Here is a 15,908-nt window from a genome sequence, read left to right on the forward strand (position 1 = left end):
GGTGAAGGGAATTGTTACTGATTTGGGAACTCTTCAGCTCCGCAGGCTTGAGCTGCACCCCTGCACCATATTGGGGCAATGATGATGTTGTTAGGCATCTGTGTGTGGTGGGGAAACTGCAGGAAACTCCTTACCCAGTCCCTGATCTGGACAGCTGGAGGAACACAATTTGAAAAGACAGGATTATGTCCCAGCTGGCCATCTAGACACAGCTTGAAATGTCAGGCAACAGTGACAGCAGAGTGAGCTCTGTGTCTGACAATACCAGGAGTGCTCTGCTGACATCCGAGAAATATTTCACTCACCATCCTGCTTGGAAGAGAGATTTTCAGCATTACACAACTACATTAAAATACAGTTTGACTGACAAGTGTCAGCATTCAGCACAATAGATGCAAACTTCATAAACTAACTATGCTGCCAGCGAATATGTCCCTATACCCTAAGCCACTGCTTTTGCAGATGGAGATCGAGAGAGACTGCATGCGTATGTGTATACCTCACCTACACATTTACAAATGTTTCAATGTTATACTGAAACCTCAAACAAAGAGGGGAAATCCATATGAGGAACAGCAACAGATGTATGGCAGGATTTATCTCACCTAACTTTAGACATCCAGAGCGTAGGCGTCTCCATCTGAGCCAGCCAGGCTGTGCTCCTTTTATAGCCAATGGAGAGAAATAGACACTTTCAGGGCCTGATTCATCTGCTTTATTTTAGATTACATCTACATTGCAATGAGATGAGATGCATCCTAGAAATGCCATTTTCTTTCTATAGAGTATGAAAGGACCTTGAGGTGACTAACTTAAACCTAAATTTGAACACTGGCTAAACCAAGAACTAAAAAAGTACAACCAAACACTTTCTTTTTCCCCCCCCACCAGGGATTTTTTTAATGCTAGCCTTGTTTTCTGTTCAGTTATAGCATGATCCCATAAAAAAATGTGGTTTATGAGCAAGTGACAGGGCCTATGGGGCCAGAGCTGTCTTAAATCACGTTGCTACAGAACTCTTCTGTGCCATGAAACCATGACTGTGATGTTGATTCCACATGGGGATTTAGGTAAGACCTTTACAAATTGAAGATGAAGTAGATTAGCCCATTAAAAAAGGCAGAGGTTTATTTAGCTCAACATACACAGATTTGTGCAATCTACACCACCGTTACCTGAGTGTTTATCCAACTGATCAGCAGATCCCTAGGTCCAAATGGCTCACCTGGTTTGGAGTGGGTATATATCTGACTGATAAATATATTGGCTCTTCATTACTCTAACAGTGGTAGCTATGGATGTAAAACATCTAAAAAATGAAAAAAAGTTCTTATCGCTAAGGATTCTGTTCTGTAAGGCAGACCAACGTGCATCTTCCCACATCTGTGTAATACTAGGGGTACCCAGGAGCAAATCTCTGTGAAATTCAGTGCTTCCTTAAAAATGTTTTGTTGTAGGAGGATTAAAGTGTCCATTTAGTGGCCTTCAGCTTTCTTGTGTGGTTTTAGTTTCTCCTGCCTCTGGGAGACCTTTGGTACACTTTCTTGCTCAGGCAGGCAAAGTACAAGCTGTTCACCTGCCTGCTGAAGGCACCTCCTGCCCTGCCCATCCAGCACCATCCATCACCTCATCTGGGATACCCAGAGATGTACAAAGCCAACATGCTGCAGTATGTGCCTTGTGGTTCTTCACTTACAATCCGTATTGTGGGGCAGATACAGGAGATCCTTCCCTTTAGCTACTCATGAGCTGATTTACTAATCTTCTTTCTAAATTAAATACATTACAAGGTGCATTGCAAACCCAGAGAAACACCAGAAAAAAATAATTATTTAATACTTTGTTTCACATTATCACACATTAAATTCTACTTCTCCCTGGATATTTTTTGTGCCTTTCAGTATCAGAGATTCAATGTCCAAGTGAGTTATTTATGGAAGACTAGGGTCTGAGCCTAAAGCAGAGAAATAATAAGTTTTGGACTGGGGATACATATTATCTGTTGGCAAGTAATTTTAAGAGGATTCTTTCTTCTGCTTTCCCTCAGCTTTATCCCCCCCTTTCTTATAGTAAGAGTCGGTGCCCCAGCAGTTGGGCCAGTTCATATTTTTTTACATGACCTCCCTGAAAAGTGGACTTCTCAAAAAATTCAGCTTAAAAGCATAATATACCCCCTTTTGACTCCAATCTTATCCTGGATCTGCTGTAAAAATATTACATCAGTACAGCCTGATTCTTCAGGTCCATGATTAGCAAGGCCAAAGTCCCTCTAGTAAACCCACACAGCCATCATTTTACCTCTAAACTTAACACATCTTAGAACTGAATGCAGAGAAATCAACAATAGAAAGTAACTGCAGGTTCCTACAATGCTGTTTTATGAAATCATTTTACTGTCTACCACATCTGAAATCATTTTTGTTTTAACAGCATAATTTAAAACTTGCTTGAGGTGCATCAAGTGAATAATAGGCTGGCAGCCAAAATATGCCAAAGGTATTAAAATTTACATTAAGCAGAGATTTGCAGGAAGCTCTGGACTATAAAATCTTTCTGATTAAAGTGTGGTTCTGGGCTGAAAAGTGTGTATGAAAATATGAAATACAACAACTGCTTGATGTTTGCTCTCGAGATAAAGAATTTTCACTATAGCCTCATTCCTGTTTCTGCTGCAAAGCTTTCTCTAGTACAGAAGAGTAATTTTATTTTCTTTGCATTCCTGTATCCTTACAGTTATTAATTCAGTGTTAAATACAGGGCTTGTTGTGTCCTCTGAATTGTTGTTGGTTGTTTGTACTATTTACAAGTATTGTGTACTTATTAGCACCTTGGTTAGGTGCTAATAATCAAGGATCAGGTTTTCGTTGTTCCTCTCTGCCTGGAGAGCTCAAATTTAAATAGACAATATGCACATGGGAAAATCGGAAGCATGAGTAAATTGATTTGCCTCATGTCTTGCAGGTGGGGCAGAAGGGCCAGAGTAGGAATAACTATCAGGTCTCTTGACTCCAGCTCTTGGACTTATTCACTGATTCATCTTCTGAGTATAGTTAACAACAAATAGTCCCTGACAGAAACACCTTACAATTTAAGCACAAAATGAAAGAAAAACTTAAAGGCTGGGAAGAAACACTAAGGCTGCAATGAGATGCATTGGATAGAAACTTGCTCAAAGTGACCTTTCTGCTGTTTCCTATAATCTCATATTCTTTTCCTTTTCCCATCCCTTTCCCACCTCCTGTCCGCCCGTGGCACAGCCTCTCCCACTCCTCTGGGATGGTCTCAGTCACCAGCGAGTCTGCTGAGGGCAGAGCTCTCCTGTGCAGGGATTACCTTCCAGCCAGGGGGTGTGAGCTGCCTCACTGGGGGGGGTACAGAAACAGCAACCCTTGTGCAAGAGATGTGGGTGAACAACAGCATCAGCAGAACAGCCTGGAAAGTCTAGCAGCTAGAAGCTGTCAGAGCAGCTCTGTCTTCCCTGTCAAACAGCACCCAAATGATGGCATTAATTAATTTTTACTTCTCCAGTATTGCTATTATTAATTAAGATTACGATTGCCTCTACTCAGAAGAGCAATGAGAACATCTTCAACATCTATAATTGCTGAAAATTATCACTGCTAGTGACTCTGTGAGAGTAAGAAAAGTACCAGGCTTTACTTTCTAGTCCCAGGTGAGTTTTGTAGAGACGGAAGTTCATTAAACCACCTTGTGAAAGGAACCTATTTGATCCTGAAGTCATTCAGGCATGCTGCCATTGAACCCTAAAATGTGGTTGCTGTCATTTTTCAAAATATAAATACTTCTATAGGTATACACTTCTATTCGGAAGGATTCTGGTCAGAAGGAAACTCATGCTCAAAGCAGTGGACATTGGCCAGTTTGGATGGTTATCAGTGTTGCAGTTATCCTCAGATTTAACTTGTTGCATAAGAAAGTATAAATTGGCCTGCTTAGAAGGCAACTGGGAAACTTTATTGAAGTGGCAAACTATGTGACAGCTAAGGAAATAGGCTTTTATGCACAGGGAAACAAGTGTTAAAGTCAAAACCACACAAGGCTTATTAAAATCGTATTGAGTGTTGGCAGTGAATAAGTGCAGATGGCTTTCTGAAAGCAGCTTCCTGATGGTTAAAAGAATAGAAAATAAAAACAAAAAAACCTCAATTAACAAATTGCCATGATTGTTGAGGTAGAGATGTGAGAAGATGGACAAAAGAAATTACTGAGTGTCAGGGCAAATTTGCTAGTTGGCAATGATGTTGCTTAAAAATGAAGTAGGTGAATGCACATTTACAAGTTCTCAGCTGCCAGCTGCCAAGAATGAAAGTTGCACATCTGGCTAATAAAATGGATTTGTTTTTGATTGCTTGGTTTCTAGTGGTGTTAGCTAAAGATGTAAAATTCTGGAAGAAAGGAAAAAGGTCTTATCCCTAAGGACTCTGCTCTGTAACACAGACAAACATGAATCTTCCTGCATCCATGTAATATCCGTGAGCAATTCCCTGTACATTTCAGTGCTTCCTTATAAGCATGCTGCCAAGGATTAGAGGGTTGCTTCAGTGGCCTTTAGCTTTCTTGTGTTGTGGTTCTTGTCCCTATTCCCCCAGGGAGATTTTTGATACACCCTCTTACTCTGGACAGTGAGGAACGAGCTGCTCGTCTACCTACTGAAGGTCCTTGCTGCCTTGCCCATCCAGCACCATCCATCAGTTGATCTGTGGTACCTGGTGCAGTAGAAAGGTGACGAGCTCTAGTTACCATGTGACTGGTCTTCCAGGTAAAGTGGGGCAAGACAGAACTGGGAGGATAAGGAACGTGGCGTTGAGGAGGTAGGGTAGAGAGTAGGAACAGAAGGAACAAGGGGGAAAAGGTTGTAGCACTGGGGTGAAGGTCCTAGCTTAAAATTGGAAGAAATGTGGTAAAGGAATCTATGTAGGTGACATTGTTTAGCACAGGGTTTTGCCAGTTCATTTGGACATGGTGCAGCCCATTTACTTTCTAAAGAAATACCTAGGGCCAAATTTTTCTATCTCTCTTGAACTAGTGATTCTCTTTACAGGTCCAGCCTCATTTCTGATTCCCATTTCTAATTCTAGTTTCTGATTCTGAGTGATATAACACCTACACACTTATGCAGGTCAGCTGAGATGAAAAAGCCCCCCCAGCCCTGGCATGTTCTTTGTTCTTTCATGCTCAGACAGTGCACTCTCACAGCCTGTTTATCACTCCTGAGATGCTGAAGTCAGGGTATTGCATATCCCAGAGTTGTCAATAAAGTCACTCATGTATCTATGAACTACTTTTTGTTTCCTCTCACAGGCTCAGGCATTCACTATTTACTTAATACCATTTTGACAGTACTTTTTAGTGAGGCTAGAAGTTGAATGCTTTTACTGCTGTTGGCCTGCAGCCAATGATGCTTCCATCTCAGTTTGGAAACGAAAAAAACAGAAAGTATAATAAATGTGGTTTTACTTCGTTTCTCTATGCCAATCACAGCTGTTGCACTTATAGAATAGCACAAGGCCACAGAGCCTCCTGGGCCACATGTGACTCACAAAGAGTTCCAGTGTGACTTCCAAACTGGGGATGCATTTCACGACCAGGGCTGTACTTCTGTCATCCACAACTCTGTCTCAGAATGAGTTAAAGGAACTGTGGAAATTCAGATAGAAGTTTGTCCTGGCACTCAAATTCTTGTCCATCCCAGGTAAATATTGGAGTGGAAAAGTGGGAACTATGACTAAATGTGATGTATATGACATGGCAGTTGTTATGTATTTTGACAAAGTTTGGTCAAGTTTTTGGCATGTACCTCACAAGGTCAGAAAAGTTTGTAGTTGCAGCTTGCATGGGCGCTGCAGATGTAGTGATACAAGCATGCTCTACAAGTAGTCTAGGGCAGCAATGGGGAATTTATCCTGATTTTGGCCTGCATTCACCCTTTCTGGCTTAGGTCTTAGTAAGTAAACAAGATTTCTTTGTACCTTACCTACTTAATAGAGAAAGATAGGGACATTCAAAGGGCCACAGAGTCATTTTATGATCTGAATTCCTCTCTGAGGTGACTCATTGGTGAATAAGATGCCGATAGCTGCAACCTCCGGGCTTATCCAGCCCGACAGTATTAAGGGAACACTTTTATCTTTAATTAACAGGCATCTTTGGTCATGAAGAATGCTGTGATCAAACACAATGAAAGCAGATGTATGTCAAGACTGTATTGAGTATACTGTGGACTCTGTCACTATATAACATGAGTAATAAAAATATTTTTTGTAACATGTTGACCGTTGATGGTGTCATTGGTAAACATGATCAGCTTTAGGGTAACCCCTCACAAGTGCAGTCCCACTTCTGAGCTATAAATTGTTGGTGTGACAGTCAGCCACTGCAGCAATACTGCACAAGTTGTTCAGCCTCTAATATTCAGTCTATATGTAAAAAGAGGAAAGAAATAAGCCCCACTTAGACTGTTTGGTCTTTATTATTTTCTCCATGTATCCAGTCCTCATACACCCTGTTGGTTCATCTGTATGGAATGAATTTCTGTGCATGAACTGTAAGGTCAGTATTTTGGTGCCATTGAAAAGCAGGAGTTTGCTGTTAACATCTGCTGGTGGTGAGAAAAAGAATGGCCCAAAAATCTCCAAAAAGTCCTGATGAACAGAGGAAAGTGAACTCTTAGCAAGGTGTAAAGAAACAGGATGAGCAAACTGTGTCAAAGTGCCCAACTGGTAAGAAGCCTTTCACAGAAATGACTGCATTGAGTCAAGGAATGTCATGAACAAACTTCAGCACACTGCCTGCTGAGCTCAAGGTAGTGTTCAACTGGAAGGTCATGAAAGCAGCTGATTGCATAAGGTCTCCAATCCAGGCAGCATGAAATGTGTGTGTGTAACTAAGGTATTATGGAAAATACAGAGGGCAAGATAATTCATCAGGTTCATAACATGAAAGACTAAATTGCTGCATTAAGAAATACCATAATCATCTTATACTTTAATGCCATAAAGATTTAAAAGCTGCAGGTGGTGGGTGGCAAATGGAGTGGCAAGGGTAAGCAGTACCTTGAGGATGCCAAGGTGAGTCAATGGACAAGAAGAGTAGCAAACAAATGAGACCACTCAACAATAGCCTAAACCAGAGAGGTAAGTGAGGACCTCTCTGCTGGGTACCATACTTACCAGTCACTGCAGTTGGCATATGAACTCCTCTAGTCTGAATGTTTTTTAGGATCTGACCCCCATTTGGGCATTTTTGAGGCTGCCTTGCGGGGAGGAGTGCGGAAGGGATGGTGACAGTTGCCCACCTGCATGCAGGTACTGGTGAGAGGCCAGGTCATGTTGCTCTCAGGATACCTCTGAAGTATCCAGCTACAGGACAACAAGGAGGCCAAGCAAATCTTAAGGGGACTGTAGCTCCATGAATGTTGCCTAACACAGCACAGGAGACCTGAGTAATGTGACAGAGTTGCATCCACACGATCATATATCCCTGTTTTCCACATTAGGCCCTCTAGTCTCATTGATCTTGATTTGTTAGCCAGTGTTCCCAAGTTAGTGTTTATTACATTTTCCTTTTCCTTTTGGTAAAGTTCTGTTGTTTAATACTTTGGGTCAAGTGCTTGTCGGAGGCCAGAACCAGTTCAAGGGTCCTTAGACCAAGATATTCTGTTTTCTAGAGTTGTAAGAGTTGGAGCTAGTTTTGCTTAAGTTTTGAGAAGGCCAAACTCTTGGTAAGTAATTCTCTTTGCTACTTAGCAGCATCTTGCAGAGGAATTACATATTCATGCCTTGAGAAGCTGCCAGTTGTAATGTCGCTTTTGTCGTGCTTCTTGAGATAGCAAAATTAAGCAGGAATATCATAAATGTCTTACTTAATATTCTATTACACTCATAAAAACATTACCATCTTAGACATAACAGTAACTTCCTTATTTTATTAAGTTGTTTGGCAGCTAAGGAGCTGTAATTCACAATCCTCCCTAGACTACAGATGCAGTGTTTGAAGAGGCTGTTCACCTAGATGTCCACCCCTTTCATTTATGATTTGCCAGAAGGGGCAGAATGGGAGCTATGGAGCAATGATGAAAATAGGTAGCTTTCTCATTAGCTACTACAATTCACATCTGGTTTAGTTACATAACCTAAAAATCAATGGCAGTTTAAGTTAATTCACTGGCTGTGAACTGCAGCAGTTAAAACATCTGATTTACGATCCCTGGTGGAACTCAGTGCTCCAGCTGTGGGGCAGGTCACCTCTCTAGCTGACTGCAGCTACATGTGACAAGGAAAAAGAATCAAAACTGTAAGGCATTTTGCTCTGGTTTGGGGAGGGTTTTTTTTACAATGTCTTGTGTATACTTTGCAGGCAGCTTGATGCTAGGCTACATTCAGCATCAGCCACTCAGCACTCAGTGTTCCTTTTGCATCCCACTGACTGATTGAATTTTACTGGAATGAAAGTTTCATCTAGGTCCACATAGATGTTCATTGCTTGTTTTGCTCGTAAATGAAAGTGTCTGTGGCTTTTGTGCATGCCCATCTACTGCCTTGTTGAGTTCCACCATTGTTAAAAACACGTGGCTTGCTTCTGACTACATGATTTATTCAAAGAAAATAGACTGAGCTAGTTGAAGTATACTTGCTGATTATATTTGGTCTTGGTATGCGTGTTACAATTTTGCTGTCTGTACTAATTAACACATTCAAATAGCTGATGCAAGAGGCACTAAGGTGAGTGTATCTCTTGACATTAAACATGCAGCTGTGCTGACTGGATCACCAGAAGACCAGTGTGTGAATGCAGATGTTTTCCTCCCATACACAGCTTCCAATTCTTTTCCTTGTTTGCAGCGCATTTTAATTCAGCCCTAGCAATTTTAATCGCTGGGTTGCCTTTGCCACTTAACTGGCTGTGATGTAGTGAGAGAGTGGTAGAACTTCCATTTCTTGATAAGTTTTACAAGCGCCTCTGGGATCTGTTGTCTGAAACTCCGCTTTTTAGGACACATTGGATATGTCTATTATGTTCACATTCCTAGAAGACTTATAGTCTTCTCTGACCTCTCTGACCTCTCTGAAAAAGTAGTAGTTACAGGCATTTGTTAATTTTTCTGGCAGCATTTGCTCCCAGACATTTTGCTGAGGCTGGAATATGTATGGCTGTTTAGGTCTTCCATGTTTTTGCACAAGCACCTGCCATATCGCTTTGACTCTTCGCGTCAGGTCCGAGTGCCTGGAAGGGCAGTAGAGTGGGATTCATCTAACCTAATCCTGAGTCACTTGTCCAGGCTCTTTTAAAGTCAGTGGTGAGCAACAGACACTTCCAATGTATGACTCATCTCATCCTAATATAGGTATCCAAAATAGGTCAAGTATATGCATTCTAGAAATGCCTGAAGTTAGATGAGCTGTATCTCTTCCCAAGTGTCCCAAGAACTGCAGTCAATTGCAATTCTGTCAGGGAGACTTCTATTTATTTCCCTGGTGTTGTTGAGCTTAACATTGGGTGTCATTGCTATCTCTTGCGGATTCCTCAAAGCTGTCTCCACATTAATACATTGGAATGCGGTGCATCCATTTGGATTTCCATGAATCCTAACAGTCCCTGTTGTTGGGAAAACTGATATTCTTCCCTTGTAAATTGATCCCAAATTATGTTCCCAAATATCTAGAACTACTCAGTCCTGTGAAACACAAAGTACTCATTCACTTCTTCTGTAATTCTTGTGTTTGGCAACAAAAGTACAGAGAAGGCAGGTCATTTTTAATTTAGCTAAAGGCACATGAGAACAATGCTTTAGCAAATGTAAATCTGCAGTTTATCTAAGTGCAGTTTAGCTATGTTTAGCAACAATACCTCATTTTTTTCCACTCACTTTATTATTCCCGTATCTTTATTTTCTCATAACAGAATGAGAGGTATGAGACAACAGTGTGGTTGGTGAATTGTTTTTATCTATTTCCAGGTAAAATATGTTTGGAAGATGTCCCATCCTACGTATAGAACTTGCTATAAGAATGCTGCAATATTTTACCAGTATATATATTTTGTGTCAATACGTTCAATAAGTCATTTATTTCAGTGGGGTTTTCTGCACTATCTGTAACATTAAGCATTCTTCCTTTCCTTGGGACTCTACTCAGTGTAGGCTGTTTCAAAGGGCTCCAATCAGTGCAGGCACAGCCTGCAATGGTCCAAACAAGCAACTCCTGTTGGTAGTTCCACCAGAGAACTGCTGGTTCCCCTTGCCTGGATTCTTCTGGCTGATGTACAACCAGATCCAGACAATGTATGGAAGATACTTGTGCCTCTATGAAAAAACACTGACTCACCCTACTTAGACTGTGATGAGCCTTAGGCCATAACCCATCTTGCTACCAACTGAAAGTTACACCCTTTCTCAGAGAGGAACACAAGAAATGCACTGTGTTTTCCCAGAGTCCATTGAATGGCTCAGGAACCTTGGACTGAATTTATAATTCTGCTTACAGTTTGCAATATCCAAGGGCTGGTGCCGTCATATAATTTTAATTAGCCTTCACTTGTTTACTGTTTCATTTTGAAATCTGTAATGTTATTGAAGTCTTTGTAACCTGGCACATTCATTGGTGCTCCATTGCCTATTCATTATTTGTTTCTGGATTGCTGTGTACTGCAGTCTTGTCTTTGCATTTACTGATAGAGCATTCAGACATTATTCCTCCACTGACAATGCATTTTCTCATCAAACCCTTCCCAAAAGTAACTTTCCTGTATTCAATCACATAGCAGCTGCTATCCTCTCTTTCCCTTTTTGTGTATTTGTAATATAGCCAGCAATACCCAAACAATGCTTACTATTCATGATGCAGTGGTACGTGGCATTGAGCTTCATGTTTTGTAGGTATATGGTGACAGCTTGATAAATTTGGGCAAAAATTTAGATTATTTTTGTGGTTCCAATGGGGCAAGATGGGGATTTTTCACTCCCTTTGTAAAAGAAAAATCTCATTCACAGTCCTGTTCAGATCCCTTCCCTTAGTAGGGTAGTATATATATCTTCCTTCCTCTGTTCTTTTTATGTTTATGGTATAAGAAACCTGAGGCAGAGAGTGAAAGCTAAATTTCTACATTTGCATTAACATTTTGGTTTGGAGTTGTACAACACTTCTGAAGTGAAACCCCTGATCATCCTCACTCACCATGTGCACTGGTTTAGTTTGCAGAACTATGCTGGTGTGTGAAAATTAGATCACTTTTGGAGAAAACTAATAAAGAAAGTACTTGAGATCTGTATCTAATGTATTCCACACTTTAATGGGAATGCAAAGGTCAAAACTGATGAATGGCTCTTTGGACAGCCTTGTCTCTTATGTGTGTTTGGAACATTTGATCGTGGGGACTACCCTAAATCTAGCCTGCAGTAAACTCTCAAAACCTTGCAGCATGTAGCTGTGGTGGTCACTGCATTAACTGCTTTGATCTGCTAATGTGCTTCTGTCATGCTAAATTATTTGGTGATATAGATAAAGCCACTGAATCTTAGGCTTTTTAGAAACACAACAAAATAAGCATAGTCAACATGGCCTCAGATTCATTTGTACCATGTTAATATTGGTACTTAGTAACCATCAACTTAGAAAAAAAAATCCATTGGGAACAATCTCTTCCAGCTGTGGCCTGAGGATATTGATTTCAAAACTAAAAAGTTTTAAATCAGATGGTTGCATGAGGACTTCCCACAAAAAGGTTCTAACTTTTAGGACTGATGTGATCAATTTTACTTGAAATGTGCTTGCTTATTATAGCTGGCAGCACATATTCGAGCAAAGCTAATCAATAAGCACTAACACACAGATTGATACCATCCCCTGTCAGGCAGTTAGGAATTTAATGTGTTTGCAGAACAGGATCCTGGGAATAAAAAATAAAAGAAAAAATATTAGTTTATTGATTGTGCTCCTGTGACCCATTTCCTATATATTTTTACTCCATTTGTTACAATGTAGCTGGGTTAACTGTATATGCCTGTGCACCTTAGCATACTAACAACTCTGCACTGAACTATAATTTGACTTAATAGAACATTCTCTTCAGAAGCTTGTAACCTAATCAGATATAATGCCAATATTTATAGAAATACTTAAGGATACTTTTTCAACAAGGACTAGCCACAGGCCAGATTGAAATGTTCTGCCTTCAGTTATTGCAATAGCAAATGTGTTCAATTACAGAATTTTTGAAATGGAAAAATAATTTGTTTTCTTTACCATTCTCATGCTTCAAGGAGATAAAACCATTTTTACTGAAATTGAAAACAAATGGACCTTCAGACAGGCTACCTTTATTACTAGTGGAGGCTCTCTTGAAAAAATGAGAGAGATTTATGTTAGCTTCCATCTTCATCTACATGCAATAAATTCCAGCAGAGGGGGAAAAATACAAATGGAAGATTGTTTTTTCTCTGGCAGTAACAGCCTTTAATGCACTTTATGTCCCTAATGACTCTTGATTAACTCAAGCAATGGAAGTTAGCTCTGACCCTTTACAGAAATACAGACAATACTATCCTCCATACAAAACTGAAACACAAGAAATGTGTTTTCAAACAGATGGTACAGAAATTAAATTTAAGAAGAATGTGACTACTGAAGACCTAAGTAATTTCTGAGAAACTAACAGAATGCTAGTTTAGAGATTAGACTGAGCTTGAGGTCTGGAATGATTTATAAGACATTGTGAAGCATCTCTTTAGAACCATATGATGAGTCCATGAGCACTTGCTGTATGAAGAATGAAGGGTAGTGACAACAGGCCACGTTGACATTGGAGGTAATATCACAGGACAAGAGACCTGCGGCAGAAATATGTGTGCACCCTAAAGTAATGTTCCAGCAAAATTAGCTCTGGGTTAAGGGTAACTGGGAAAAAGAGCAATGTTCTCAGAACGGATAACTGGTACGGAGACAGCAAGTGTTCCTAGGTGGGAACTTTCCTATAGAGCCAAGGATTATGGTAGATGCACTGCGTACGAAACAATACATCAGCAGTCTTGAACACCTCTAGCTAAGTCAATCAAAGATCCTGTCTTGGTAAAACAAAAAAAACTGACCTCTGAAGAAAACTTGGTTTGTTTGGATTGTCCAAGAAAATGTTCTGCTCATTCTAAGTAGCATATACCCATTCTAGGCTATTATTCTAGTTGTGCAGATGTAGCTTTGCACTAAGAGATACAATGATTGGATAAGTAACTATGAATGCTAATGTTATTTCTCCCAGACATAGTGGATTGGATGCATTAAAGACTGTAAATAGGTATGACATTTGGATTTCAACCTGTAATCCTTAATCCCTATTATTTTCAGTCTGATAGGCTAATGCAAAATGGATTCATCACCCATGAACCACAGATTGCTTACTGCAGGTGTTGTGTTTATTACAAGAATAAGATTCAAAATTCTTGCAGCTTCTGAAGATGATTTAAGAAGTGTTTGAGATTTGCAGAAAAATGATGAGACAGGTAAAGCTGAAAAAATGTACCCTCTCCTTTCAATAAAGTTTAGCTGTTACCATGTTATATGTTGCATGCACATCCCTGATAGAAGTCAACAGTTGCAGACATCCTTGTGAGGTTTTTCTGAGGTCATAAGCAGCTATGACTGAAAATAAGTCAATGATACCTTTTCCACCTTCCGGAACAAAGGAGATAAGGTGCTCAACATTGCATGGTTGCAGCAGAAAGCGTGTTAACTGACTGCAACAGGAACAGGTAAAGCTGATTGCTCCCCAAGATGTAATGGTGACAGATCAAACTAAGTCACAGCTTGGTCAGATGTTCATGATTTTTGGGAGACCTGGGTCAGAGCCAATTGCCCAAAATTAGGCATCTGGTACTGTGTGTGCTTATCCTGCCCTGCCTCCAGTACTAGGTCTCTGTTGAGTCCTCTGTCATGCTGGCAGCATGAATAGAATGGAATGGACCTACAATGATCAACTGGTCCAATGATGCAGACATCTAGGTTATCTTAGGGCATCTTAGGTGGCATGATGTGAGCCTGTTTAAGCAACAGAATCCTGAGCCTAACATCCAAAAAGCACAAGACACTCCTGAAGTTAAGTATCTAAATGGCAATGTATCTGAGTGATATCCAGACCAGTGTAGGATCTTTTCTAGTGGAAACAAGTTGTAGCTGATTTTTATCTGGTAGCTGAATATTCTTAACTCTTCTCAAAATCAACTAATTTTACTCAGTTTGGTTTCTTTGTCAGTAGAGATGCATTTATCTAGCCACTTACCTCATCTTAAAAACTGTTACGTCCATAATTATGCAAACCTGATTCACACTGTGGATTTTAAATTTTTAATCTTATCTTATGTATTCTTCTTATCTTTTATTGTTTTATCTTTTAATCTTTTCTTAATCTTATGTATTCTTCTATCTTTTGAAGTGTGACTTCCACTATAAGAGACAGTTTTATGTGTCAGAAGTGCTGAATCAGCACAAAGAGGCTTTTTCCCCTCCCCATAGATCCTGTTAAAAACTAGCAGCCCCTAATATTATAATATTTTGATTAAAATATACTGATACTTCCTATTTAAATCCTCACTTTCTTAGAGAAAAAATTTCTCGGTATACTGCCTAGGACTTTTTCAGTTTACTCTTTTGTATTTGATTTACATTATTTCTTCTCTATTTAATATTTTTATAGTAGAAAGAGAAAATATGTTCTCCTTACACCACACCAACAAGCATAAGATAAGATTGTGCTGGCATAGCTGGCTTGTGGTTTTGACTTATCTTGTCTGCATGTGTGGCAGTCTGCTGAGGACAGAGGGAAGACATGACCCTTAAAATCTATCTGCATAATATGTAGGTGACTAATTTTCTAAGCAGGAAGCAGATACCGGATCTGTTGAAATCAGTGGGAGGTTAGGTCCTGAAATATCCTCATGCACCTGGCACTTGAGGATATATTTAAACATCATAAATTCTACCTATATCCAAATATCTTGTCAGTAGAGGAATTTTTCAAAGCACCCACATAAGGTACCAAGAGCTTGACAGTGTACCAAGCAATATGAAACATTAGGCACAAGAACTAAAATTTAGACTCATAAGCTGCGAAAAAAATCTTTTATCTCCACAACAAAGATACCTGTAGGGTATTCACTTTAAAGGGACTCAGTTACCTATTTCTTCTCATAAAGCAGAGGTCATTGGATTAACATGATCAGCTGAAGGAGAACTAGATGACAACTCTGTTGAGGCAAAGGGGGTTTAGAGCACAGCTGAGCTGAATCAACGGTCCCAGGAAGAAGACTCTGGGAATTATAAACCTGCAGAGAGCTTTAGACATCAGTGCTATAAGTTAGTTCTGGTGAGAGAAGATACAAAATCCCTGAAACTCAGATAAAACCAAGTGACTTAATGTAAGATGAATCAGTTAAGATAAGGCTTGAGAAAGAAGCTGGAGCTAGTAGTTCTAGGACTGTTCCAAATCAAGTAGGGGTGCCCATCTTCAAAAGTCTTAAAGTATATTTGTGGAACCATTACAGCTTGAGCCAAGAAACTAATGCTGAGTGCTTTCCAGGTTTTAGCCAACTACCTAAACCCTCAGAATGCATTTGTCTTGTTTCTCACCTTGTATTCTGAGCTAAGGTTAGTAATGACATGGAGTCAAAATCAGTTCTACTGTACATGGGGTTTGTCCCTAAACCAGACATTTTATTAGCTGCTTTTCTTGTATAGAAAAAAACATTTGAAGGTATTATTAAAAAAATGGAGAATCTTTCCCAGTTTCTCCGTGGAAGTTAAACATTCTGTTTTCAGCTTTAAATGCACAGTCTATGGGAAATAAATAATGTGTCAGTACTCAAATGTGCCAAGAGAACGCTGATATATTGTGTGCTTCACTCT

The sequence above is a fragment of the Streptopelia decaocto genome (genome assembly GCF_964273445.1).
Source record: "Streptopelia decaocto genome assembly, chromosome: 1".
NCBI classification, from domain to species: Eukaryota; Metazoa; Chordata; class Aves; order Columbiformes; family Columbidae; genus Streptopelia; species Streptopelia decaocto.